This window comes from Thamnophis sirtalis, unplaced genomic scaffold, assembly GCF_051295495.1.
Source record: "Thamnophis sirtalis isolate CommonGarterSnake01/CBP01778 unplaced genomic scaffold, rThaSir2_p1.2 scaffold_1, whole genome shotgun sequence".
NCBI classification, from domain to species: domain Eukaryota; kingdom Metazoa; phylum Chordata; class Lepidosauria; order Squamata; family Natricidae; genus Thamnophis; species Thamnophis sirtalis.
In genome coordinates this window covers 80,816,104-80,843,367 of record NW_028261381.1, presented here as the reverse complement: position 1 = coordinate 80,843,367, position 27,264 = coordinate 80,816,104, and the positions used below count along the sequence as shown (strand labels likewise).

Genomic DNA, 27,264 nt, shown 5'->3' with positions numbered 1-27,264 from the left:
AGAGAGTTGGAAGGGGCCACATATAATTCTATTACGTGTTCAAGTATTATTTGAAAGGTACATTGAAGTTTTTGATCTCCAGGCACAATAATTAATGTACCCGTCAATACTATTTATTGAGATTTCAACACTTCTCTTTGTTGTGCTCTGTGGGTATGTGGACATCAGCAAAGCCTGGACTGCTTTACTTGTAAAGCAGTGTACATGATTCACAATCTCATATTAATCACAGTATTCTATTATCACTGGAATTCTCCTCCAGAGGCGTGCATCATTAATCGTTGTATGCAATCTTCCAGATTGTAACTGCTTTCTATTGTGGTATCAGTTCTAGCCTTAAAAAGGATCTCTGTAAGTTACAAGAAAAATGTTCTGATTCTGTGAGATAATTTTATTTTTCATTGCCTATTTCTGAATTCGGGGCAAAGACGCATGTGTATTAAAACACATAAAGTGATGTATGCTTTTAATAATGATGTATACCTTTAACAAGGAAGAAGTAGATGAAGTTTCTTAATAGATAGAAATATAGCGGGGGGGGGGATCCATGCTTATACCCTTCTCCACTTTTTATCAGTAATTGTGCTTCTGAGGAAACTTGGGGCAGATTAACTTTGAAATGCAGAAGAAAAAAATTCCTTTCCGAGAAAGAGGCCTGTTAGATAAGAACAAACCTCCTTTCTCCTGCTATGAATAATATAGCTTTAAACAGACGGAAAAGTGTATGCATATGGGGTGGTTCAGCTCTGAATCCATTCCTGATCCAATACTTCTGGAGGACTCAAAAGCAGCAGCATCCAAGAAGCTCTACCTTTTAAAAAAAATTATTAGAAGAACAAAGTTTTGTCCAGGTGAAGTCTCTACAAATGTGTCTCAGTGGGAGGACGTGCATTCCCCAAGTCTAATTAAGCGCCAGGTTTTTTACAAAAATGAGCAGCAATTCCCTTAAGAACTCCTTTTCACAATGAATGGTATCTCATGCTTGCCAAATAGAAACTTCGAGGTCCTGGCTATGAAGCAAATGAAGTGTCTGCAGGCAGCCCCCCCTTCACCTCCTCGCCCCTGAGCTTTGCATTGTGCCCAATGTAAGATCTGAAATATTGTGACAAATTCAGTTTCTACCACATTTTCTCAAGCAACGGGGGTTAGGCAGAAGAATTGTAGTAGTGGGATTACTGGGGCTGGAGCAGAGAGCTGGAAAGATCCTGTACCAAACTGCAAAGTGTAAAGGCACTATGCCGATCACCCAGCAGTCATGCCTAGTGAGGATATGCTACCATTCTTCCTCAGATATGATTTTGTGGGCAAAAGGACATCTCTTTGATATTAAAATCCTTGTAAGAATGATTCGAAGTATTATCCCATCCCCCCCCCCAACCAATCTTATTCCAATGATCATAGCAAGAAATATTTTAGTTAGAAAGAATTTATATTCAGGTGATTTTGAGCCTCTATAATTTATTTTTATTTCTAAGATGATCTTTGTATTCTTTTCTTTAAATATGCAACCCTTAGTTCATTCTTATAAAAGAAATGCTATGGTCTTGTGTTAATTTGTTCTGAAAACTCTTCCTCTCATCTGGTGGGGGGCAGTTTTGAATTCTTGAAATTGTCTGTGTGAAACTTCGCATTAAAATCAACACTGATATCAGAGGTGGTATTCTTCTGGTTCTCCCCAGTTCAGGTGAACCAATAGCGGCAGCGGCAGGAGCCTCTGCCCACCCACACAGATGTTATTACAGACGCTCGGCGCATGCGCAGAACTGCCGCATGTGAGCAAAGCAAGCAAGCACACACATGTAGAACTGGTAGCAAAGATAAGAGGATTTCATGCCTGACTGATACCATGAATTTAAGTGACAGGAAGGAAGGGAGGGAGGGAGGGAGGGAGGGAGGGAGGGAGGGAGGGAGGAAGGAAGGAAGGAAGGAAGGAAGGAAGGAAGGAAGGAAGGAAGGAAGGAAGGAAGGAAGGAAGGAACAGCAATAGCAATAGCAATAGCAGTTAGACTTATATACCACTTCATAGGGCTTTCAGCCCTCTCTAAGCAGTTTACAGAGGCAGCATATTGCCCCCAACAACAATCTGGGTCCTCATTTTACCCACCTTGGAAGGATGGAAGGCTGAGTCAACCCTGAACTGGTGAGATTTGAACAGCCGAACTGCAGAACTGCAGTCAGCTGAAGTAGCCTGCAGTGCTGCATTTAACCACTGTGCCACCTCGGCTCAGAAAGAAGGAAGGAAGGAAGGAAGGAAGGAAGGAAGGAAGGAAGGAAGGAAGGAAGGAAGGAAGGAAGGAAGGAAGGACAGACAAACTGCAGTGGGAGAAGGAAAGAGCTGCCTGGAGTTATCATGCATGAGTTGGGCAGCCATATAAATTTGTTTAATAAATAATAAAATAAATAAATGGGTATAAGAGAAGGAGCAGAGGTAGTCCACAAAAAGAAAAAGAGAGAGAGGCCCCATTTAGACATTGTATCAAAGGACTAATTCATCAAGCAAACAGACTTTCTCAAGCTACACCATCATCGAGCTAATTTTCAAAGGAATGCATGCTTGGCACCATAATGTTTATTTAGAGCTCCTACTACTTTGTTTTCAACAGTTTCTTTTATTCTTTCCCCAGTTAACATGTACACAGTAATCATTTTGTGGGGAAAATCTGTATTTGTACTAAAGTACTCTTCATATATTTCACTTATGCAAATAGAGAATTATAAAAATGTAGTCCCTACAATGTATTCCGTTTTTTGTTTTTTACCAAAATGTTCCCTGTGGAACTTTTAGTACCTTTTACTATTTAGTGTCTTTTAGTATTTTACTATCCTTAGGAACTCCTTACTATATAGTTAACACTTCCTACTGGTGGCACATTTGAACGTCTATTATGCTGCTCACCAAGTCATGCGGCTAGAGTAATTTCATCTTTAGCCTACCCACTCAAGCATAAGAGTATTCCTATTTTCTTCTAGGAAATGTTAGAGATCTAGCATAAATACAAAAAGTTCATCTTTTCAATAAATAAATGTAGAATTGTTGAATACTTAGAACAGTTACAGCAGTTACAGCAGGAAGGCGTGAAAATTGTGACTACCTTGGTTTAACTCACAACTGATGTAAGGACCTCAGTTCCCATAAGCCATCCTGATACGTGTGCAAAACACAGCATTCTTGCACTCCATTTACAAGGGATGGCAGTGTAATAAGCCACTGGGCGACATCATCCACCACCTTGAGATGAGGTGCCATCAGTTTTACATCTCCATCTCTGGTGACCCAAGAAATGCTGTCACTGACTTCTCACAATGCCTGGAGGATGTGAGGGTCTGGACGGGGAACAACAGGCATTTGCTGAACCCTGGTAAGACCAAGTAGCTTTGGGTGTGTGGAACTTCCTAATCCAGGACCTTAACATCTTTCTGGTTGGGGTTGCACTGCCCTAGACAGATCCGGTGCACAATTTGTGGGTTTTTCTGAGCTCACAACTCCTGTTCAAAGAGCAGGTGGCAGTCGAGGCAAGAAGAGCCTTTGCGCAACTTTGTGTTTTGCACCAGTTGCACCCTTTCCTGGGTTGGAGTCACAGTGCTCAGTCACTTAAGCCATGCTCATCTTACACTTGAATTATTGTGATATGCTCTACATGGGACTACCCTTGAAGAATATCTGGAAGCTAAAGCTGACACAGAATGCAGATGCATGGACAGTTTTTGAGCTCCAAAGATGACCCTTGTTACACCACTAGTTCCTCAGCACTAATTGCCAGTTTGATTCCGGGTTCAATTCAAGGTGTTGATTATCATCTTCAAAGGCCTTCATGGTAAGGATCCTGGTTATCTATTGAACAATTTCATCCTGATGGGATTAGCCTGCCCCACCCATTCTGGTAGAAAAGGCATGCTGCAGACAGTGGTGGGATCCTACCAGTTTAACAACCGGTTCGGTGATCGTGTGTGCGCAGTTTTGAGAAAACTTGCCTTCTGTATTACTGCTGGGAAGGAAAACAGCTGAGGTGCGGCAATCCACTCTGCCAAGCGACTCAAAGTGAGATCCACCCTTTTGGCCTTATGAAAGGGCCTGAAGACCTGGTACTGCCAAATGGCCTTGGGCCCCAATGGGAATGTGTCATTCTAGATGTGATTGGATTAAGATAAGACCCCCATCTCCTCCTCTTGTACTTCTTGCTCCCTTCCTCTCCATTTTTGTCAATTTTAATTTATATTTAATGTTGCTATTAATGTTTTACTGGTTTATATTGGCATTTTAATTGATTGATTGCAAACTGCCTAGAGTTGCCTTTAATAAATAAATAAAATAATGCTTTAAACAAACTGCTCAGTAACATTGTGCAAATCAAGACGTGCCAAGAGCTGCAAAACATTTGCAATCATTAGAAGACACAGTATGCCTGTTTCAAGGCAGTCCTCAAGGTTTTCTAGGCCCAGTTGACACTCCTGCAAAGATCGTTCTGCTCCTCTGTGCCACAGATCCTGAGGGACATTTCACTTCATTTGCACAGGCCTCGCATATTTGTTTCAGTGTACATCGCATAACGATAAATTCAGCTCTAATGGTTCTTCTCACTTCAACCAGCGATCAACAAAAGCAAATGGAAATACTCTACAGGTTAAACAATTTTTAAAATGCACCTTTTTTTCCCAAAGAGGAGGAAAAGGGCAGGTACAGGATGGAAGGCCTGGCAGTCAAAAAGTTTATCTTTGAGAGAAGCAAGGCCTCAGCAAAAACAGAAACTTCATCCCCTCTGATCAAAAGGCAGCATGGCAGCAAGCTCTCTCTGTTTTTATCAGTGGGAGCAAATGCAGGATTCGTAGTTTCTCCCAGCGTGGCAGAGAAATCAGAATTATTTATGCCTCACGCAAATAGCCTGGTAGGTACTATAAAAATAAAATGTGCATTATCACTAATTGTGGATCGCATACCAACAGTTAACTCACAATGTGCACATAGGAGAAGTACACTCTCAAAACAGCAGCAGAGTTATTGATAAGACCTTTACCTTCCCAGATTTTGACCCCTTGTCCACACTTCTTCCTATTCAAACTTGTTGTATGCTGCAATACCTGTGCAGACAGACCTCATTTTCTATCAACAAAGGCACAATAAGCCACATTCCTAGCATATTTCAACCACAGACTTAAGCAATAGCTATGCAGCCGGCAACATATCTTCTACAACATCTCTGTGTTCTGCCTTTAATACAGGATCTAAAAAGGTTTGCAGGGCAGTCTTGTGTATATTTACTCAAGGTTCCACTATGTTTAGTAAGGGTTACTCCCAGGTAAGTGCAACCCCTTACTTACCTACACAATAGTCATTAAAAATCCATCGCAAGGCGACAAAAAAATAACATTTCTACTAACATACACCAAAACTTTGCAGAATTAAATGCATATTAAAAGCTTTATGGAATTAAGCAATGCAAATCATTCAAATATTGCAGCCCAAAACATTAAAAGTATTTAGAAACAAGCTCCAGATTCTACCAAGTACTTATTTATGGCAAGAGATCTAACCCACTATTCAGTTTGAAGGGTCCTTCAAATAAAGCAATGTTCCCATATAAAAATTGAGAACAGTAAGAACACAAACACAGAAGAAGCCAGATACAGCAGCTGTATCTGGCATTCTCCTTCCTCTGTTTTGATAGCCCTGTTTTATAGTATTGTATTGCTAATTTGTTTACTTTGTATACTTTTTACCATTGGTTATCTTGATTCTTAAGAAATAAAGTTTTAAATAAATAGTAAATAAACCATAATCCCAGAAGTATAACCCCAACAGTATGCCCATAATAAAAATGGCAACTAATTCCATAATTCCCATTGAATGGAAAATAAACTTTTATTCTGTTTTTTTTTTCAAATATCTCAATATGCGTGTTCCATGCAGAAGGCACTACTGCATATTCAGGAAACGAGGAGGAGGAGGAGGAGGAGGAGGAGGAGGAGGAGGAGGAGGAGGAGGAGGAGGAGGAAGGAGGAGGAGGAGGAGGAGGAGGAGGAGGAGGAGGAGGAGGAGGAGGAGGAGGGCCGTTATTGTCATTGTACATCATGTATACAACAAAATTAGTTTAGCCTCTACTGGTGCAATCCATAACAAAAAATACAGGACATAATTATGGATAAAGGGAGCAGCAATTCATTTTGAAATTAGCACTGAAATTTGGGTATTCGAACACTGGCTCTTTACAAACAGTCACTGTCTGAAAAGGAGGGCGGGAGTTCTGTTTACATAAGACAATATTTAAAACAGCTCACTGACTCACAATGAAAATATACTGAAATAAAGCAAATATCGATTCACAGAGCAGTGGTCTTCATATACTAACTGGAATCAACTTAAATCTTTCTGTGCTTACACAGCTTAAACCCAAATTCTTACCACACGCACAAAAGAGCTATAAGCAATTGTGAGATAATCCCAAATTAGAATTTATTCTAATTCTTTTGGGAACTAAAACTCTAAATGGATTTTTAAGAACCAATCCATAATAACTCAAAAGCGAGGAGTGTTAAGCAAGTCGGGGTGGGGGAAGAGAAACCTTGACAATAAGATGGAGAGCGAAATAGGTTTGAGGGGCTAAATTGACAGCTAGGTGTAACAAAAGAACACTTGAATGCACAAAAGTTTAGCAAGAATTATCCCATTATCTGGATAAATCATGTTGAGATTGAAAAGCTATTTTAAGGTGTCTCCGGGAATAAAAAGAATTGCGCACAGAAATCTGGAGGAGGGAAAAACGAATATACCATTCAAAATATGTCCGGCCCCAATGCGGGGGGGGGGGGGGGAGAAAAAAGCCAAAACAAGAAGGAATGCAAACTCTTAGGAAATGCATGAAAAACAGACAGTTGCAGCGAAGGCGAACACTGGGCAAGGGATATGGCCAAGAACGTGAGCATTTTAGACTAAAGTATTTTGTTCAGAGTCCCACTTGCCACTAATTACTACTAATCTTAGTCCAAAAAGAAAGAATACCCTCTAACAGGAGAAGAGCTTAGAAAGGAGTTACTACCTTGAAAGATGAATTCTCCAAAATATCCTCGATTTACAACCATTCATTTAACAGCTATTCAAAGTTATAACAGAACTGAAAAAAGGTCACTCACAATCAGCCCTCACCCATATGACTGTTGTGTTGCAGCATGGATGCACCCACTGAAGCACCCCCACGATTGTGATTTGGATGTATTGATAATGGTTGCAGTGTCCCAATGTCACAATTTGCCCTTTGCAATCTTCCCAGCTGGCTTTTGACAAGCAAGTCAATGGAGCAAACTGGACTCTCTTTTAACGACCACCATAAAAAAAGTCGTAACATCAGGTGCAAATCATTTAATGACATTGCTCAGCAATGAAAATTCTAGTCCCAAATGTGGTTGTAAGTTTGAGGACTTCCCTGTATATCAGTTATACAGGGATTATAACTGATATAAAGTTAGAAACTCAAGCATTTTCATATTTCTTTCATATTTTCTCACAAGCTGTTATAAACCAGTGGTGGGTTTCAAAAATTTTTAGAACCTCTTCTGTAGGTTTGGCCTGCTTTGTGGGAGTGGCTTGCCAGCCATGTGACCAGGTGGGAGTGGCTTGCCAGCCATGTGACTGGGTGGGCATGGCCAACTTGTAAAATGTGGTAAAACTCACTTAACAACGCTCTTGCTTAGCAACCAAAACGTTGGCTCAGAAATTCTGGCATTTGAAGCACGCAAGTCTTAAAGCTGTCAAGTTACAAGACCTTTGCAGCCCTAACCCTTTAGGAAAAAAAAAACCAGGGGTGTTCAAACTTGACAGCTTTAAGACTTGTGGACTTCAACTCCCAGAATTCCTCCTCTTGCTCTTCATCTTGATGATGTGTACACAGGTGGGAGGAGGGAGCTGGAACCGGTTCTAAATGGCACTGTAAATTTGTGGAACCTCTTCTATAGAAGAGGTTAGAACTGGCAGGAACCCACCCCTGTTATAGACACAGTGCAGAGGTATAGTGCAGCCCTGGCAAAGTCAATACATGCCCTCCCCGTACAAATGCACTGCAGCCTAAGGGTTAAGACCTCAGGCTAGAAAGTGGGAGGCCATGAGTTCAATTCCCACCTTAGCTATGACAGCTAGCTGGGTGACTTTGGGCCAGGCACTCTGTCTGACCTCAAAAGATTGTTGTTATGGGGAAAATAGGAGAAGGAAGGCATGTTCGATATGTTCGCCACCTTGAGTTATTTGCAAAACTAATAAAGGCAGGATACGAATTAATAAGTAAGCAATTTAAGAGGAACATGGCAATATTTGACAAGACAAAAACGTGTAACGACTTGACTGAATATCTCCTAAAACAAATCATTACATTCTGTACTCTTTTCTGATGTAGAGACAAAAACATACGTGAAATATGAACCATCTTATTTAATGAACTAGGATCCACTAGATCCATGATGGCAAACCTATGGCACGTGTGCTGGGAGTGGCATGCAGAGCCATCTCTCCAGCACACAAGCCATTGCCTGTTGCTCTGCTGGGTTTCGGTGCACTTGCCAGCTGGTCTTCATGCACATGAGAGTACTGGAAACTAGAAGAGCAGCCGCCCGGTGCTCATGTGCGTGCCGGGCAGGTAATCTTTTTATTTCTGGCACATGCATGCACACCGGCCACCTGGCCTTCCAATTCCTGGCGTGTATGGTGTGCACAAAGACCAACTGGCCAGTGCACAGGTGCACAGCGGAAACTATAAGATTATCTTCCTGATGCGCACATGCGTGTTGGACGGCTGCTCCTCCAGTTTCTGATGCACACATGCACACCAGCTAGCTGGTCTTGCCAAAAACTGGAAGACCAGGTGGCCAGTGTGGATTTGTGTGCCGGAAACTGGAAGAGCAGCCTGCTGGCTCGCGCATGTGCGCCGGGCGGATGCTCTTTTGGTTTCCAGCCCATGCACACGCTCCCATTTTGGCACTCAGTACCGAAAAGATTTGCCAACACTGGACTATACTGTAGGATTTATACTACAAGATATCTAAAAACTATCAGGCTTGACAAAATAGAATGTCTTCTTTTTACTAGATTTTCATTTTATTTCACATAGGGCAATTGTGTATCAGCTTTCCAAAGCAAAATTCATAAGCAAAACCAAGGAAACTTCATAAAAATGCATTTTCTAATGTCTAAAAATCAGTATCCCAGGATCATTTGAATACCTTTTGCAACTTTCTGACAAGCAGAGTCAACGAGGAAACTAGAGCATGTATAAATTTCCACATTTTTCCATGAATTGAAAAATCTACGCTAATGTTAATTGGTACCATTTAGATGCTAAATGTTAAATGATCAAAATAGGGGAGAAAAAGTAATTCTGAAAGGAATTATTCTCAAATAAAGGGCTGCCCTCTGTAATAAAGATGTACGGTGGCCATATGGATAGCAGACACTGTGGCTATTGTCTGCTTTCTACAACATTTTATCAGCTCCTTCCTTCTTCTTCACTTCTCATGCCCGTTCCACTTGGAGCCCCTTCTTTATTCTCATTCTGGTGTGATCTTGCAATCTCATCTAATACCAAACTGTTTGCTGCTCATTCCACTGTCTATAGGCTTTTCTGCTGCGTCTGTCATACCCTTATCTATGTGCTAAATTCCTCACTTAAGTATGCATTTGAGCCCTTGTTTTGCCAAATTCTTTGGAAAACACTATTCCAAGGATTACTTTATTCTAAACGAAAGCTTATGAAAATTGCTTTCCAAAGAGACAAACTTCACTATCTTAGGGAATTTATTTAGAAAGCTGTTAGAAACACTAGAACATAATTATTTCTCTGTTCCTTTAATATATGTCCGCTGGGCCTTGAGGTCAGATTGAAGAATATCCCCAAGAGAAGAGTTGTAGCGGTTTTCAGTACTTTTCCCCATTTTATTGCTTGGTATGTTTTAATGCTAGCTTCTATTTTTTTTTAAGTGGTGCCCAGAGTCACATAACAAAGTGGCCCTATAAATGCATAAATAAATCTGTTTTTTAATAGGCATACAGGTAGTCCTCGAAATATTACCATAATTAAGCCCAACATTTTCACTACTATCCAAAACAGTTTTAAAGTGTGCTTTGTCCCATTTTCGTTACTATCCAAAACAGTTTTAAAGTGTGCTTTGTCCCATTTTCGTTACTATCCAAAACAGTTTTAAAGTGTGCTTTGTCCCATTTTCGTTACTATCCAAAACAGTTTTAAAGTGTGCTTTGTCTTGCCTCATTTGTTAAGTGAATCACTGCAATTGTTAAGTTAGTAACACAATTGTTAAGTGAATCCGACTTCCCCATTGAATTCGTTTGTCAGAAGATCCCCAAAGGTTTCCCATGACCCCGGGACACTGGAACCGTCATAAATATGAACCAGTTGCCAAGCATTTGAATTTTTATTGTCTGTCCAGTCGTAAGTATGAAAAGCAGTCATAAGTCACTTTTTTTTACTGCCGTTGCAACTTCAAACGGTCATTAAATAAATGGTTGTAAGTTGAGGACTACCTGCAATCAATCTAATTAGCTACATACACTATACATGGCTGTACATATGCTAAACACCATGACCAAAATTTGGTATGTTAATCTACCAAAAGAAGAGTTGGTTAATTAAAACGTATTGTGTAAGTAGAATACCTGCAAGCCATTTTTTTCATATAACACCATAACAGTGTTAAATTGATTAAGCATATTTTCAAATGTCTTAACAGATAAGAAGTATAATTGACTATGAACATTTTTATTGATACACTTTGGTATACTGACAAATTATTTTTTATATTTTATATATTGCATATAGTATTTTATATACTAGAAATAAACACCCAGAGTCATTGACAGTTAGGTGGCATATTACTGTTACTAAAATTATCTATGGATAATTTGTAAAAGCAAAATAAGCAGGCATAAGTCTGATACACAAAGAGAATACTGTGGATACCAACTGAATTAATTTCAGACAAAGACTAGTTAATAAATTAACAATATTACAATACAATAAAATAAAATAGCAGAGTTGGAAGGGACCTTGGAGGTCTTCTAGTCCAACCCCCTGCCTAGGCAGGAAACCCTATAAATGGCTATCCAACATCTTCTTAAAGACTTCCAGTGTTGGGGCATTCACAACTTCTGGAGGCAAGTTGTTCCACTGATTAATTGTTCTAACTGTCAGGAAATTTCTCCTCATTTCTAAGTTGCTTCTCTCCTTGATTAGTTTCCACTCATTGCTTCTTGTTCTACCCTCAGGTGCCTTGGAGAATAGTTTGACTCCCTCTTCTTTGTGGTTATTAAAAGGTAATAAATTAAAAACCCAAATTTTATTTTTCCATAATTTTATCTATCCACCACAGAGATCACAAAATAGCATGCAGGTTTTGGAGTTTTCCAGAATTCTTTAGCAGGCAAAAAGGAGCCCCCCCCCCCCCCAAAAAAAAGCACAGTAGAAGCATATAAACTACACCTAAGGTTTGCTTGCTGTTTTGTCTGATGAAATATTTCTGCCTTGGAGTAGGCATATTAAAGATATTATCCTCAGAAGGGAAATTAAGGTGATTACAATATCTTTAGAAAAGAATTCATTACAGCAGCTGCTTACACATTGCAAATGATTACGGACGAGAGAAACCTAGGGATACTTCCATTTGATCCTCCACATAAAGGCAAAGGGGAGTTATTGTTTGTTTATTATTATATTTATATGCCGCCCTTTTCCCCCTGAGGGGGACTCAGGGCGGCTCACAACTCAAACCAGGGAAGGGGGATACAGACAAAAAATTAAAAAAACAACACATAACAATGCATAATTTAAAACACACGACAGTCATACCATTCGAGACAGGGCTTATATTCTTTTAATGTCTGTGATGCAAGAATGAAGGAGAATAGCCCGAAAAAGTTCGAACATATGTGTAGGGAACAATCTCTGTTGGCCTGTTGCTGAATACAACTGAAGATTGAGTTTAGGCATATTTGAAAAAATGTATTAGCCTCCAGCTTCTCTGTTTCTCTTCCTTCTCTTTGAACGTGCCCATCCCTTATCTTTCACAATGTTTCTTTTTTTTTTTTTAATCTTCAGATGCACACTGTCCAGCCTGAAGCAAAATGTTGTTTTTTTCTTGTCTTTTTCTAACTGTTCTTGTTTAACCTCTAACACAAAAGTTAGCAATAATGTGTGTAGCATTGACCAAATCAATATTTTCTATCACTCCACATTCTTTAAGGAAGCCATGCTGCACATACTTCCTTGAAAGGAAACCACACGAGCTTGGCTTTAAATAAACATAAGACCATAATACATTAGAAATAAAAACATGCATAAGATAGCGTTGAAGAAAATAAAAAAGAGCTAAGTTTAGAGCAAAGTGTATGTTCGCACAGACAAGAAACACATCATAAATTTTTGTTTTCTATTTATATCCAACCTTTCCGACAAGAATTTATATGGGATCTTTCTTTTTATCCCTACAATAAGAATTCTATGAGAAATGTTGGATTGAGAAGGACATTTCATGGATTTAAACATAGCGCTCTCCAATCCTAAAACATAACACACTTAAATACGAGTAGTGAGAATACAAATTAAATTTTTCCATTCTTGTTCCCTCTCAATTCATGCACTTACAACACATTTTGCTTTTCATCTTATGCAAACTTTATCAAATGGCCTATCTTACTTCCAGGTAGGTGTATATAAAATTACACAACCTAATCTTTTTATTGTTCGCCACATTTGCTATATTAAGATTTTCTTTTTAAAAGATAATTAGCCAAAGAAAAGATTATTTATAAATCAATTCAAAATCATACAAAGCATTTGGAAAGGCAAATTATATTGAGCAGACCTTATATAGCTCCCAGAATTTACGGCATCAATACACAGAGCCATGGTATGTACAAACGCTCCAGGTTTTGTAGTGTAATTAGGGATTACACTCATGATTTAATGCTTAAAGGCTGCAACTATGGCAGATTTTCACTTTGATGTTATAAATATGCGATATTGGCCCTCCGCATTTTATCCTTTCTAATTCTTTTATGGGAATGATAGTAGTAGCAACAGTCATTCTACCAATAACAATAGTGTTTGTTATAATTATTTGAGCAAATTTATTTTGCTCCTTTGGCATGGCTTGCAAGAAAGCTAAAACTGCATTTCTTTGATTATGTAAATTCCAAATGAACCAAAATCTTTTTGGTTTAATAGATAAATGCAATGAAAACTAAAGTAGGACATCCCCGATATCTCAATACAATTACAGAAAGCAAATACAAAAAATATTTATAGGAAAAAAATTTGGATGGCTTTTAAAGTCTTTACATAGGTTTAAGCAAACAACATATTTGAAGTAGATATGCTGAACTACTTTGTAATAAAATTTAAAGTACTTAGCATTAGCATATACATTTTAAAGCTGCAATTGTAACTTGTTTCCAAATAATAGCAGCCTTTATTGTATGTATAGTAAAAAAAAATATGCAAAATGTTTCAAATTTGAAATGTTTTGAGGTTGGAAGATTTTTAACAATGTAAGAATGCCCTGTATCAAGCAGAAAACAGTCCAGACTCAAAAATATTTTGCACATCTTTGTAATGTAGTTACCAAGTAAAATATCACGATACAAACTGGTATGCTATACAAATATTTGTGTGCCAAGATTGTTGTTCAATGCAAAGGATTGAATGCAAGGATCTCTTCCTTCTGAAGCAGCACAGTCTATTAATCTACTGCATAAATCATAATCCACAAGCTTCATTTTTGCCCCACCCCATCTCCCAGGCACAAACTCCGTATCTCATTTATTTTTGTGTGATTAAACTACATGAATGTTTTCCAGGGAATATACTTTGTATCTTTATAGATAGTGCTATCATCATTATGCTAAAGATAATGGCAAAATCTCAAAGGCCATATGTGCACATGTTGTTATGTGACCACCTTACAGTTTCTTCCAAAGCCCTGGATGTTAATGCAAAAAAAGTCAGCCTTGGCTTATACATTTTGTCTATTATTATTAGTTAAATAAAAGAAAGGATTCCCCTTCCCTGGGTATTCTGATGACTTCATCAGAACTCATAGATAGGCCATTCCAAAGTGTTAACCAATAAAACAATTCAATCTTGAGAAACTCCTATCCAAAAGATGAAATTGGTCAGCATGCCTTCTGAACTAGGTGCTTCTGAAGAAAGAAGAGGTTATTGAGTCCTGTCTAAGCATTGTCTCAAAGCTTTTAGCTGCCCTTAAAATTAGCACCAATTTTCTCTTTTCTTTTCCTTGAGTGAGGATCTAGCAAGTTTGTCACTTAAGCTCAGCATTAAGAACGTAGTTTGCTTGTTCTTAATTACCACTCTTTACCATTCTTTCTTATAACGTTATCTCTGTTTTTTTCTTGTACCTAAGCTCTCATTTTCACACCCATCCACCATGAGTAGCAGCTGAAAGAAAGCATGGAGAGGTATGTTGGTAAGATATATTAAGCTGCTGAAATGCAAAAGGTGGGTAATCAGCTTTGTCCTATTCACCCATACAAATCATTCCAGGATCCAGATTTTGGTGTAAATCTGGAAAAAAAATTGTGTTGGGTTTTTTTTTCCCCCTGCCAAGCCACAAGAGATTCAGAACGATTGAGCAAACTCAGCATCGTTCAGGTTCAAATCGAAATATATTTTCCATTTGGTGCCTAGCTCTAACACAAAGTAATGAACCGAATATGGTTTCTAGTGTTATGTGCAAGATTACAACTATATTTCCAGAGATTCTGGTTCTGTTCTGCACAAGATCCTAACAATACTCTACTTAAGTGAAAGCACAGAGTCCAAACCACTACATTTTAATTACTATGCAGCCTCAGATATATTGCCTTTGATATGGAAATGCTCTTGTTCTCTCATCTTCACATACGGTCTCACGCACAGAAATCTTTATCTGATTCATAAAAAATAAACTAGAATCCAATCTCTACACCTGACCTCAGTGCTTAGAAGTTTTTTTTTTTACTAAGCATAGTGTCACTATAAAAAGAATGGCTAATAGTGGGATAAAGTTGGATATTCTAAACAATGATGGGAAAGGCCTACAGTTAAGAATTCTGTCCGCATAGCGTTTCTGAGGTTTTACAATCTTCTCTGACTGCAGATGGAACTGACTATTTGCATCCTCTGTACAGAAATGACAAACTGCAACATCCCAAGGCTATTCCACCTCCCAATTTAGTCGAAAGATGCTTTAAAAATAAAGGTTATGCTCCTACTATATAAATAGGTCCGTAATTGTTCTCATGCAGTTTTACTTGATGCTTCTCTCTATATCAATTTACACTTTTTAAAAACATGACATTACCAGAAGTCAGCTAGCAAAACTCTGATTTCCTGGTGGCACACAGAATAGGACAACCGACCCTGTAGGTAGAACTGTTCGGGTACGTTGAAAATATGGCTGCACGTGATTTCCATTTTGTTATAACTATATTAACATTAAAATTTTGGATTTCAACAAGTCTAATCTCCTCACCACAACATGAAACTATTCATAATTACAACTTCTGGAATGCCAATACAGTAACTAGAACATGTTGTTTTTATAAACCTATAAATAACCTTCAAGGATAACAATCTCAGCACTGCTGCTTGCTTGCCATCAAATTCTACCAAATATTCAGTAAACATCCAATGCATAAATAAATGTAATCTTGCTTACAATATTCTTTTTATATATACCAATAAGATTCATTAGATGAAACACCTGTGACTTGCAGGGTTCTAGATTAATTATATTTCCTAATTTATCATATGTATATCTGTTTCAGAAGGGAAAATTTTGCTTCATTTCAAAACAAAAGTTCACCTACTTTGTATTATGAGTCACTGGTAACTATCTCTTATAAGCTCTATGTTTGCTGATTAGATAAATACCAATAAATAGAGTTTTAAGCTCTAAACATCCTTTCTTTAGGAATTCATATAGGACTAAAACTTACTGAATTGTCAAACAACAAGAAAGGAAAATGATAAGTATGTATCAATCCTTATTTCCTTAACATACATCCAGATTGTCCAAGTTCCTGTTCTATTAGCTGAAAGAGAATTATTTAAAATTTCACTGCATATTTGAATAAATCTATGATAGGTATGGGCAACAGTTTTTTTTAATATCAAGTAACCCATAACTTTCCCAAATAAAATGCAAACTGCAAATTGATGCCTATATTTTCATGTAGGCATCAAAAAACAGTGGCAACTTTAAAATAATTATATGTAATTATTAAAGAGATATATTTAATTACTAAAAGAAATATTTGAAGAACTGAAACATCTGGTCTTAACACACGGAATTTTTTAATTGGTAGACATGTTCTGATAGCCGGCATACTTATGTCTTCTAGTCCACATAATTTACAGTTCAGTATTACAAAATGTAGTAGGACCTGCAAACCTATTACACCCATCGAGGATTAAACTCATTTAATGCAATGGGACTGAATATACATTCATAGGACTCTACTGTAAATCTTCCAAAGTCAGTGTGGTTTACATCTATGAAAATACAGAAAGGATTGCACAGCTATTAGACATAATAAGCTATATCAAATAACTACTACACAAATATATATGTTTACTCAGCAAACTATCTATTCCAATCTGAAAATCCAGACAGCAGACCTTTAAAAAAAGGAAATCTTTTTCACCAGTTAATAAGAATACAATGAGAAACACCTATATATTTTGTGCTGTGTGTTTAAGTTTAAGGTATGGTAAAGAACCCATATTCTTTGGTTGCAACCTGTTGCAATACTATAAAAAGTGAGAAAGGAAGAAACATTTTTAGGATCCAAACATTGTCTGAAAAATGGGAGTTTGCAAATGTTTTAATGATTGCTAATCTTCCAATAAATTACACTCAAATTACCACATTGGAGAAAACACCTTAATATCCCAGTGCCATTCTGAAAATTCTGTTTTTGTAACTTAATTCCAATCCCAGCATATTTACAAAGTGATAGGTACATTTAATCAAATTTTACTTTTACAATTTTCCAATTGTTTTGCATATATGTTTGCACGCACACAAGTGGCTATATATACTAACGCACATATAAAGTACGGTCCAAGCACATTATATTCATGACAGAAACACAATACGAATGTATAATGTAGACAGTGATAAAATATTTAAACAACACATTGCTTCTCATTACATAGACACACTACATATATAAGAAGCTTGTCATTTTTCAGTTTTTCACCATATATGTTTTAGAAGTCTAACAGCATTTTTGAAAAGGCTAATGGGTATTTCTTAAGGTAATAAATGCACTTCTGAACCTGAATAAGGTTATGACTGAAAAAGCATTTTGGTGTTCGCTGAAAACAAAACATTCATTTTGTTATGAAACATGGTCTTCATCTTTTTAATAGGCTCCCCCATCACAAAGATGAAACAAAATGTACTTATTTATGTATTTTTCTTTCCAGGAACAGCTTGGCCCTTAACCTCTCAGACATGGTCAAAAAACAGAACTAGGATAGAAGGTATGCAAGTCTGAACCAAAAAGATATATGTTTTGCCTCAGGTGAATAGCTCAGCATGAAGTACTGCAATTCTCTCCCCCCCCCCCCCTGTGTGTGTTTGTGTGTGTGTGTGTGTTTAAAAAATGCTTGCTCTTATTTTAAGGAGGAATAGATTGGACCATGCACACACCCAGCAATCACTAAAATGAGTTGGAATCTACCTGAACCTTAAAAACAGGCAGGCTTTGGAGAGTGACTTCTGACCAAAGTTCATTACTCCACCTAAAATCTCTCTGCCACAGGACCCCAATTGCAAGGCTAGCTGCATCACAAATATCTCGCGGAAACACTCTTTCCCTTTACTTAACAGGCTAATCTGTAGATATTGAAGTACATTTAAGTGCCACATGAAATGATGGTGTCAAGATAAGCAAGAGGGGAGAGGGATGGGGTTGAGAAAACACATGGAATTACTTTCCTGGGTAGTATTTATAGCTGGGCATTCAAAAGAAAGTACTTCAACCAGCTTACAAATCCACAACAGAAGAAGCAAAAAACAATACTCTTCTAGAATAGTATGGCCTGTATAGCTGATAATTCTCCAATTTTTTTTGGGGGGGGGGATGAGAGATTATTGAACTGACATCAGTATGGATGACCCCAGTTACAATACCACCACCACACCACACCTGCAACATCGCTATGATTCATCTACAAACTCAGGAGAAACGTGTGGAGATGCCATTTCCTTGCTATGTGCAGACCAGCTACTATTTACCAGTCACCCCTTTACGTCAGGGTGGTGGCGTTATAAGCTTCCTGGGACTAGCGCTGCGTAAACGAGTTGTGGCAAGTATACAAAAGAGCCGGGCAAGGAGGCAACCACCCCATTGGCGGCCAAGCCAGTTTTGGCGCGATGAGCGCGAGAGGAGGATCACGCGCGGCCGACCCCGCTGGAGCAGCAACTCTTTTCGGCCGCCGTCTCGTCGCTCGCGCTCAGCGGACGCTGGCGGGAAGGCGGCGCAACGGCGCGTGCTCTCTTCCCTGCTGGATGCGCCCCGCTTAGGCGCTCTGCTCCGGCTGCCGCCGAACTTTGCAGAAAGGCCGCTCAACCTCCTGAGTGGGGAGGGGGGGTTTGGTTGGGAGCTTCTCGACATTAACACACACACACACAGCAACAAACACACATAGGCACTGGCACTTTTCTCAATGGGAAAGACAATTGTACAGGGAGCCTGCTTCAGCCACAGGCTGCCTTTCTCCTCTCCCCACCCTCCCGTACGCCTCCTTGCAAATTGCAAATCTCCCGCTGAGTTTATATAGAATATAGCGGAACTTCAGCTCAGTTGAGCCCTCCCCCCCCCCCCGCTTTCCTCTGGCCTTTTTTTTCTCTCTCTCCCGCCTCGCGCGCAAGGTTCCCCAGCTAACCCTAACCCTCCGCTTCTTCCTTCCTTCCCGAGGCGTTAGAAAGTCGTCGATTGGAGGGAAAGGCCTGCGAATGCAAATGACCTTGGCCTCCCCGACATTCTCCCCTCCCTCCCGCTCTCTCGCTCAGCCGAAGGGTGTCAAACCAGCTGCGCCCCCTCTCCCGCCCCAAGGAGAGGAGGCAGTGGGGGTCTCCCCTGCAGCGTTGCTATTGTGGCAGGAGAGAGTCGCGGTGGCTGCTCCTCTCTGCAAGCAGGCGCTAACCTTCGTCCCCAAGAAAGGGCTTAAGGTTCACTCCCCCCCCCAACCACTACCAACAACCTTCTCTAGAGACCTGGGTTCAGATCTAAGCGCAGGTGTAATTGTCCAATTCTCTGGGTGTCCTAAACACACACACACACACCTCTAAAATCTACATATATGTTTTTCTGTGAGACCCCTTCACAAGGGGGAGGGGGGAAATCTCTTGCCCAACTTGCATTTGGTGTATGAATTCCAGTTAGGATCCCGCTATTCTTTGGCTGAGCGAAAGAAAAAGAAAGAAAGAAAGAAAGAGAGAGAGAGAGAGAGAGAAAGAAAGAAAGAAAGAAAGAAAGAAAGAAAGAAAGAAAGAAAGTCCCTTCCCTTCTCCCATTCTAAATTCGATTCCAAAATCGAGGTAGTTGAATTGACTGATTTCTCAATACAGGCTATTGAGAGAAAGGCCAGGCACAGCAATATATATATCCCTGTATAGCAATGGGATACAATGTGCTGAATTGGCAGTCTAATTATAAATGTGGCATTTGGACCTCCTTACAAGCCAGTGCCACCTTACCTTATGAGGGAACTTCAACTACAGCAACTGTTCAAAACAAAATGCCATTACAGGATCAGCTTCATCCAACACTGGAACTAGCCAAGAGATTGTTTTACAAATAGTCTTTCTCACTTAACACAAGAATGTATTATAAGAAACACAGTTAAGGAGAAGGAGGCAGAGTTTAAAGAAAACGCATCAGAAGTTCTCTGCCAGGTGTCAAGCTACTCTGAGCTGCCAACGAAATCCAAGTAACGTAATTATTTTCCTTGGTATCTGTACCTCCCTAAAAATACATTTGAAGCGAGGAGGGGGGAGGCAACTCAAATTTATTTTTAAGGAAGATTAAGATACAGATCCAAGGAGAGGTGCACATTCAAAACGCAAAGATACGCACACACAAATTCCTGCCTAACCCATCCATACCTTTAGAATGACAGGTTTGAGTTGTACATCCTATTCAGTGTCCATGTTAAAATGGGTGAACATGCAAAGGTTTCAGTACTAGTGCAGTCTAGTTGTAAAGTGTGTGTATGATTGTATGCATATATGTATGTGTGTATGTTTGGTGTGTGTGTGTGTGTGTGTGTTTGTGTGGTTGTTACCTTTTTTCTCCTCCCTCGTCTACTCGTTCTTTATGATTTAGCAAAATATAAAATATTCTGTTTTGTCCTGAGGTCCCATTCTTTTCAGGCAAAACCACAGTGAAAGTTCGCAGTGTTTTTAAATAAATCTCTTTTCCTTCTCCCTCCCCCCACCCTTAAAATTAGGTCCAAACTTGCCTATCCTACGTCAGTGGGCTATTAAAAAGAAACCCACATGCAAAACGTTTTCCTAATCTGCATAACAACAGGCCGAAAGAAGCTTGTTTATCTCAGAAAGTTTCCGTGTCTGTGTTTTGGGGGAAACACCCTGGAGGCTACAGCTAATCTCCTACCCGCAGGCTCCCAAGCCCGGGCAGGATCTCCCTGACACCCAGACACAACAACGCTCCGTTGTCTTTTCGACATTTGCCCCTCTCCTCTCGCCGTCCTTAAAAAACACCCAGGAAACCGTGCAAAGGCGAGCGGCGATGAATCAAATCGAGACCTTCGGTGCCTCCGATTGAGCCCACGGGCCTGCTTGGCTCAGGCGGGTGTGCCTCCAGCCAGCGGGTGCGGTGGCGAGGCGGAGCGGAGGCCCCGGAACGGCCACGGGGACGCCGAAGCGCTGGGGAGCTCCGCGCCATCGAAAGCGGCTTAAATTATTCACGTGCAAGCCGCGGGGGCGCCCTGTGTGTGCAATGCCAGAGCGGACCGACCGCCTTCAATCCCACGCTCCGCTCGCAGACAAACGCGCACCCTTAATCTTAGTTTACCCCGCCGTAGAACAGCTTTGCTTTCCCTACTTCGGCAAAGAATTTTAAATTCACGGGCGCGTTCATGTGTTGTTCTTTCTCTCCCCCCCCCTAGAAAAATGCGGGGCGGGGGGCGCGATTCAAACTACGCACATCCACCGGTTTAAACTCGGCAGACAAGTCCCCGAAGAACGGCATGCAAGTATGGTTGGTTGAGAACCGGCAGAATTACACAAAACATCTCAACTATCTTCCTATCGGGACTTCTTACAAACACTCAACTAAAACGGGATCTTCTCCAAGCAGCACTTTTGAGGGGAAAGGGGGGGGGGGCGAGGAGACACCTTGCCGCACTCCCCCCCCCCCTTTTCTGCAAGCCCGTTTAAAATTCCTGCTCCACGGGCAGCCTCCGGGCGACCAAGGTTGCACAGAAAGGTAAACACAAAACAACAATCACGGAGCCCCAGAAAGAAGAGAAAAAGTGAAGAAAAACAAGACTTCCTGGGAACTTACTTTACGGTTACTTTAGGCGCTATCCTTTTCTTCCAGCTGGCAAGGAAAGCCGTTTTGTCCAGGTTAGGTATTGTTGCCTACTTACGGATCAGTCCGTGGCTACGGGGTTTATTTTAATTTATGGCTTATGCATTCTTTTAAGGTCGATTTGCATGACCTCCGGCAAGAGCTAAGACACAGCGAGAACTCCCCCGCTGAATGTAGGGCGAGCCCACAACGCCGCCAAGAGCTCCCCTTCTCATGGTGTAAGCAGAGCCCGGTGTGTTTTTGAGCTCTGTCTTTTTTTTCCTCTCCCCCTCCCTGTAGAACACAAATTAGGGTGTGATATCAATTTTAAAGTTTTCGGTATAACTTTATCCTAGCCTCTGCCTGTAGAGAGATAAGGCGCCACGGACGCGGCAACTCCTCGATAGACTGCCCCTCTGTGGCCAAAGGCAGCATTGCCTCGATCCCTCCCTTCCTTTCTTAAAGATCTCTCGGCCGATAGATAGATATATTAAAGCACGCTAGCGCCGAACTTCTTGAGAAGTTTACCCACCTCAAAGTTAGCGGACGGGATTCAAGGCGCTAACACACCTCCTCATTCCCCCATTCCTACTAGTTTTGCGGGCGAAGGCAGGCGCCTCTTGGAGAAATAACAGCCGCTTTGTGTTCCCCAAAGTTGACGTTTAAGATTTTATTTTTCTTCTCTTGTTCCCTCGCCTTGCCTATGCTACTATCTCTCTCTTACGCACAATCTCTCTCTCTCGAGCGCCATGTGTTCGCAGGCAGGCAGCGGGTGATCTTAAAATACAACATGGATCTGTCACTACGTTTTAAAATAGACGCCACTTGGAGGGCGGAAGGGAAAGGAACCGGGGAGGGGGGTGGAGAGACAGAGGCAGGGAGGAGAGAAAGAGAGAGGAGAAACGAAGCAGCATTGTTGTGATTTCTCCTCTTTACGCAGACTTGGGATCTTTTCTGAAAACTCACCCCAGATTAGCAGCGCAAGGACTTTCTCCGCCAGTCTGCTGCTCCCCTTCCCAGCCCCATCGCCGCCACCACGGCAACCCTCCCCAGAAAGCCTAGCAGTAAGGAACCGTGCCGGAGAACCATTCAGAAATCTCTTAACTTCACAAGCTACCTCCGGACGCGGCGGCTGTTGTCGCGGCGGCTGCTTTGGTCAATTGCAACTAACCAGCCCTTAAAAGACAGCGCCAGGAGTACCGTATTCTCTCGCATATGTCGGCACCAATGAAACGTGGAAGACCCTCTTACAACAGGGTCGACAGATCTACACCAAAGCCAAGCTGTCCCGCCGCCTCTCCCCCCCACACACACTCACAAAAACACGCACTCGCAACTTCAGTCAACAACAGGTCACAACGATACAATAAGCGCTGCTTGGGTTTCCTGCCAAGTTACCTTCTTTGAGATCCAGTATGTCGATTAAAAAAAAAGGCTTGGAATCTTCTATTTAAAAAACAAAAATTATGTAGTGACGGGAAGCAAGGAAACCGGAGAAGCGCAACTGACTCTAGGACAGCGTGAATAAACTGCAAAATAATCTATTATACTAGCGAAAGAAGCAAGCGCAATGGGCCGCGGCTGATGATTCTCCGGGCCATGGTTATGTTGCAAAAAAAAAAATCAGATCTTCGGTCTAAGTTTGCCGACGGGTTGCCTGGAGATTTAATTACAATCGAAGAGTCATTATTATTTGTGGTTGGGCTTGGTTCTCTCTCTTTCCACCCCCCACCCCCCTTTGGCCGCCTCCCGCCCCTGAGCGCCGTCCCTCCACCCCCCCCCCTCCTGCGCGCACACACAGAAGGCGCACAAGTGAAGGCGCCGCTTCACTCCTGTCAATCTCGCAAATCAATACGAGCGGCCATGTCGTAAGTATTCAAAGCATTTCCCTTCGCGCAACATCAGAGAGTGGCCGGGGCATCGATCGGAGAACGGCGAAAGGAGGCAGGGCTGCTTGCTGTCGCGCGCCCGCCCCCAATGGCAAAGCTAGCAACACGCGCTGAGAGGAGCGGGGAAGAGGGAGAGAGCAAGATTGAAGGGCCGGAGAGAAAGTGAGCGCCAAAGAGAAAGTGAAATTTCATTCTCCCTTTCCCTCTCTTCCTCTCACCCCCCCCCTCCGCCTCCAACGCACGCGCGCGCGCATTCCCAACCACAAACCATCAATCTCTCCCTCGCTGCTTGCTCGCTTTCTGCCGCCTCTCTCGGAGAGCTATTAAGCTCACACTTTCCTGAGAGTAAGGGCCATCCCCGAGGGGGTTTTACCTGCGAGCGAATTATCAGGCAATGGGGCTGCAAACATAGGCACGCTTCCCATGCGGCCGGCATAGTAGTCTCTAAGGTGGACTGCCCAGAAAAATGCCTTTTGTTGAGGCTCATCAGTAAATAAGCGTTCTTCCGATTTGATACAACAATAAACGGACCCCTAGGACTGGTCAGAAGTAAACCCTTTACTTAGGGACAAGCAAGAGGGATAACTCCAGAGAGGTTATTCCTAGTTACAAGAGAGATCGGTTCATTTACAAATCCTTTAGAAGTAACACTATTTTATGGAAATAATTCCTGGGTACAACTCTAAATTAAGCGCTTTTTCCCCCTCCCGCCAGCTCCATTTATTTATGAATGGCACAGTCGAGCCAATATTTCGTTCCTGGCTGGCTCAAACCTGGGCTGATTGCCTTCAGAAATCCGACCGATTTCTAGGATTCGTACGTGCGTAATTAGATGCTTCGCAATTGCATCCTTTTCTTTGAGCCTGGTTGATTTAGCCCTAAAGTACAGATGCCTGCAACTTCGCAATCCTACCCAGGGGTTCTTTACGCAGAGGCATTTCTTCAGGCTGCGGGTCAGCAGCCATTCGCCTTCACCCTTCGGAATCAAAGCAAAGCGACTACAATATAAATAAATGCCAATAAAATTATTCGGAGACTTAGGACGGTGGTAAAGGAACACTCACAAACCTTCCGTGCGATCCTGGTTGGGTGGGTTGATTTGGACGCCCCGCTTAGACCGCTCAGTCAGCGTTTGTCCTGTTGGCACCTTGAAATCAGCGGGACTCACTCACTTCGAGGGCAGGCGGTTTCCCTCCCCCTTAGATGGATCTAGAATTAGCTGCTGATTTCTGGAGCTTTGCTGGGTACCTTTAGACGCCGAACAGTAAAACCCTAATGGACTCTCCACTCTCATACCTGAAGTTGGGATGTGGTTGGGATCAATTGTGGACAAGGCGAGGGGTGGGGTGGGGGACAGAGCGGAGAAGGGAAAGAGAGGAGGAAGGGAGAGGCAGGCCTTGTGAAATGCGCCAAAAAGGGAGGGGAAAAAAGCCTGAGATTATTCACTGTTAGAGAGGAAGGCACAGATCCAAATGAAGGACAAGAGTAAGAGGCAGAGAGGATGCTGAGGGGGATTGAAATAAACTCGAGGGAATCCCGCCCAGGTTAGAAGCCACACTTTGACTCTAATCCTCTAGTGGAATTAGTTAATTTTGCTGAGCCGGCCGACCTTTTACTCTCTAGCCAACAAGGGCTGAAGAAGTCCCGCTATCCCACTCCCAAGAAGGTGTGAAGGGGACCATTCCGTAAAGATCCACGTTTCACTTCTACCGACGACGCCCAACTCGACGTCCTCGGAAGGCCGCAGGAACTTCTCCGGAGTAAGCAGGCTACGCTTAAAGCCAGACCAGGCAGACGAGTGCCTACATTCTGCAGAAATTTCAGCTATTTATCTCCGTCTAACTACGGAAAAACTCGGAAAGGAATGCGTTAAGAGAGAGTGGCCCGTTAAGAAAGTGAGGGAAACGTTTAACTACGAGACAAATAGGTAAAGTATTGGATTTAAGTGAGAAGTAATCACTTCCGTCTGCACTGGCCTGTGAACAGTGGGGGGGGGGGGCGCCATGAAACACCCTGACCGGAGGACAGCTAGAACCTGGCCGGGTCGTGAAGATTGTGAAGGGGACAGTTTGGAAGAATTGCCTTTCCCACTCCATTTTCCTGGGCCGCAAAGCAATTCTGGACATGTTAGGAACTTTTGTTTTCTCCTTAATCACCGAGGGGAAAGAAAGGGAAGGCAGCGCTGAAAAGAAACGGAGAGGAGATTAAAACACAACCTGTTGCTTGAAAAGCAAAAGGCTCGCTCAATTTTTATTCATTTATTTTGGGGGAGGCGATTCTATTCCTCCCCATCCCGAAAGTCAGTCCTTGACTGGGGGCTTCTCAGAGTCTCCGGAGGCGCCAGAATTAACGTAAGGAAATAGAAGTGACTTTCCCTTTTTACGTCCTGTGCACCGAGCCGCAAGGGGTTTTAGTGTAGGGTGCAGGCGCCAAATTTACAAGAGTAGAGACCTTTGGAGGGGGGGGGGGCTTCTTTGGCTTTGTATTTCGGGCTTCGCCTTGGCCACCTCCCACCCCTTCCACAAGGTCTCCCCTTACCCTCCCCGCCCCCCACCGTATGTTCAGAAAGTAACAGGGAAACTTTTCTGGTTTAAAAGACCCGCTCCCCTCCTAAAGGCCAAGCCTCAGCGCACCACCGAAACCTTCTGAAGTCCAGACATGTGGATTTGGGAAGAACCCAGACAAAGCCTAAAGAAATAAAAATCCCAACGTTCTGCTAATTGGAAAGAAAAAGATGGTGGGGGCTTGCTCTGATCTGGTTGGGTTTCGGTTCAGCTGGGAGAAGAAAGTGTGCGCGCGCGTGTGTGTGTGTTGATTTTTTAGGATCTAATAAAAGCTTTTCTTCTCTGAAACCCGACCAAGGCTCTTCAAAAGATTCTGATCCATCGGAATGCCACTTTAGGGAAATCAGTATTTTAAAATTCTAGATCATTAGAAATAGGTGGTTTGAAATTTTAAAATCTGATGTTCCTCCGAAACTTCCCTACAATATATTTTATGTACAATTTTCCTGCTTCTTTTGAAAATGAGAGCTCTTTAGTATATATAATTTGCGTAGATATTTCGTAATTCCACGGATGCCGGTTTTGTATCAAAACTTATTTACAGCTATTTTTTTTCATTCAATACAGACAGTTTGTCTACCTTAGAGTTTGCGCCTTGTGCCCTGAATGATTTTTTTTCCCCTGTGCAACGTTCCTCCTTGTTTGGTTTGCACGTTATCACTTCGTCTTGAAAACGAGGGAGAGAAACACATGAGTTAACACAGTAGCAGAGTTTAAAGAAAGAAAATGTGCACAGGTATTCTTTGAACCATTTCCCCTTTTTGTAATAAAGGGGAAAGTTGATAGTAAGAGAATGTCAACAATGTGCAAAGCGCGGGTAATCGCGCCGACAAAAATCAGTCGATGATGAAGCGACCTGTGTAATTCACAAATGCGCAGATTCCTTTGGCTGTCCGCGAATGCGCATCTAGTAGATGATGTTGCTTACATAACTAACTCTTGGATGCGTTACTTTGCGATACCAAGGTACCACTTCTTGTTCTTGCATCTGGATGAATAAAAGCAGGTCCAGAATCAAAAGTACCATATCTGATGCTCTTCCATCAGTCTGGCAGCGCACTGCCAGGCGTGAAACCAGCCAAGGCGCCAACAAAGCATCAGGTGGGAAACACTTATTGGCAACCAAACGCATTTTTGGGGCCAATTTAGAAACATTGTCTAAATCTAGAAGAGACAGTGCAAAATATGTTTGCTAACCTAGAAGGGGGGGGAGAGA

At 41.7% G+C, this 27,264-nt stretch overlaps 1 protein-coding gene across 1 annotated transcript in view; it reads right to left on the bottom strand.

Annotated features, from left to right (window-relative positions):
• Positions 1-22,109, bottom strand: part of SOX6 (SRY-box transcription factor 6) — a 476,183-nt gene extending 454,074 nt beyond the window's left edge. The window contains exon 1 of the mRNA XM_087717470.1: positions 21,590-22,109. The gene's annotated coding sequence lies outside the window, so the exon portion shown is untranslated. The remainder of the gene's footprint in view (positions 1-21,589) is intronic.
• Positions 22,110-27,264: the final 5,155 nt, after the last annotated feature.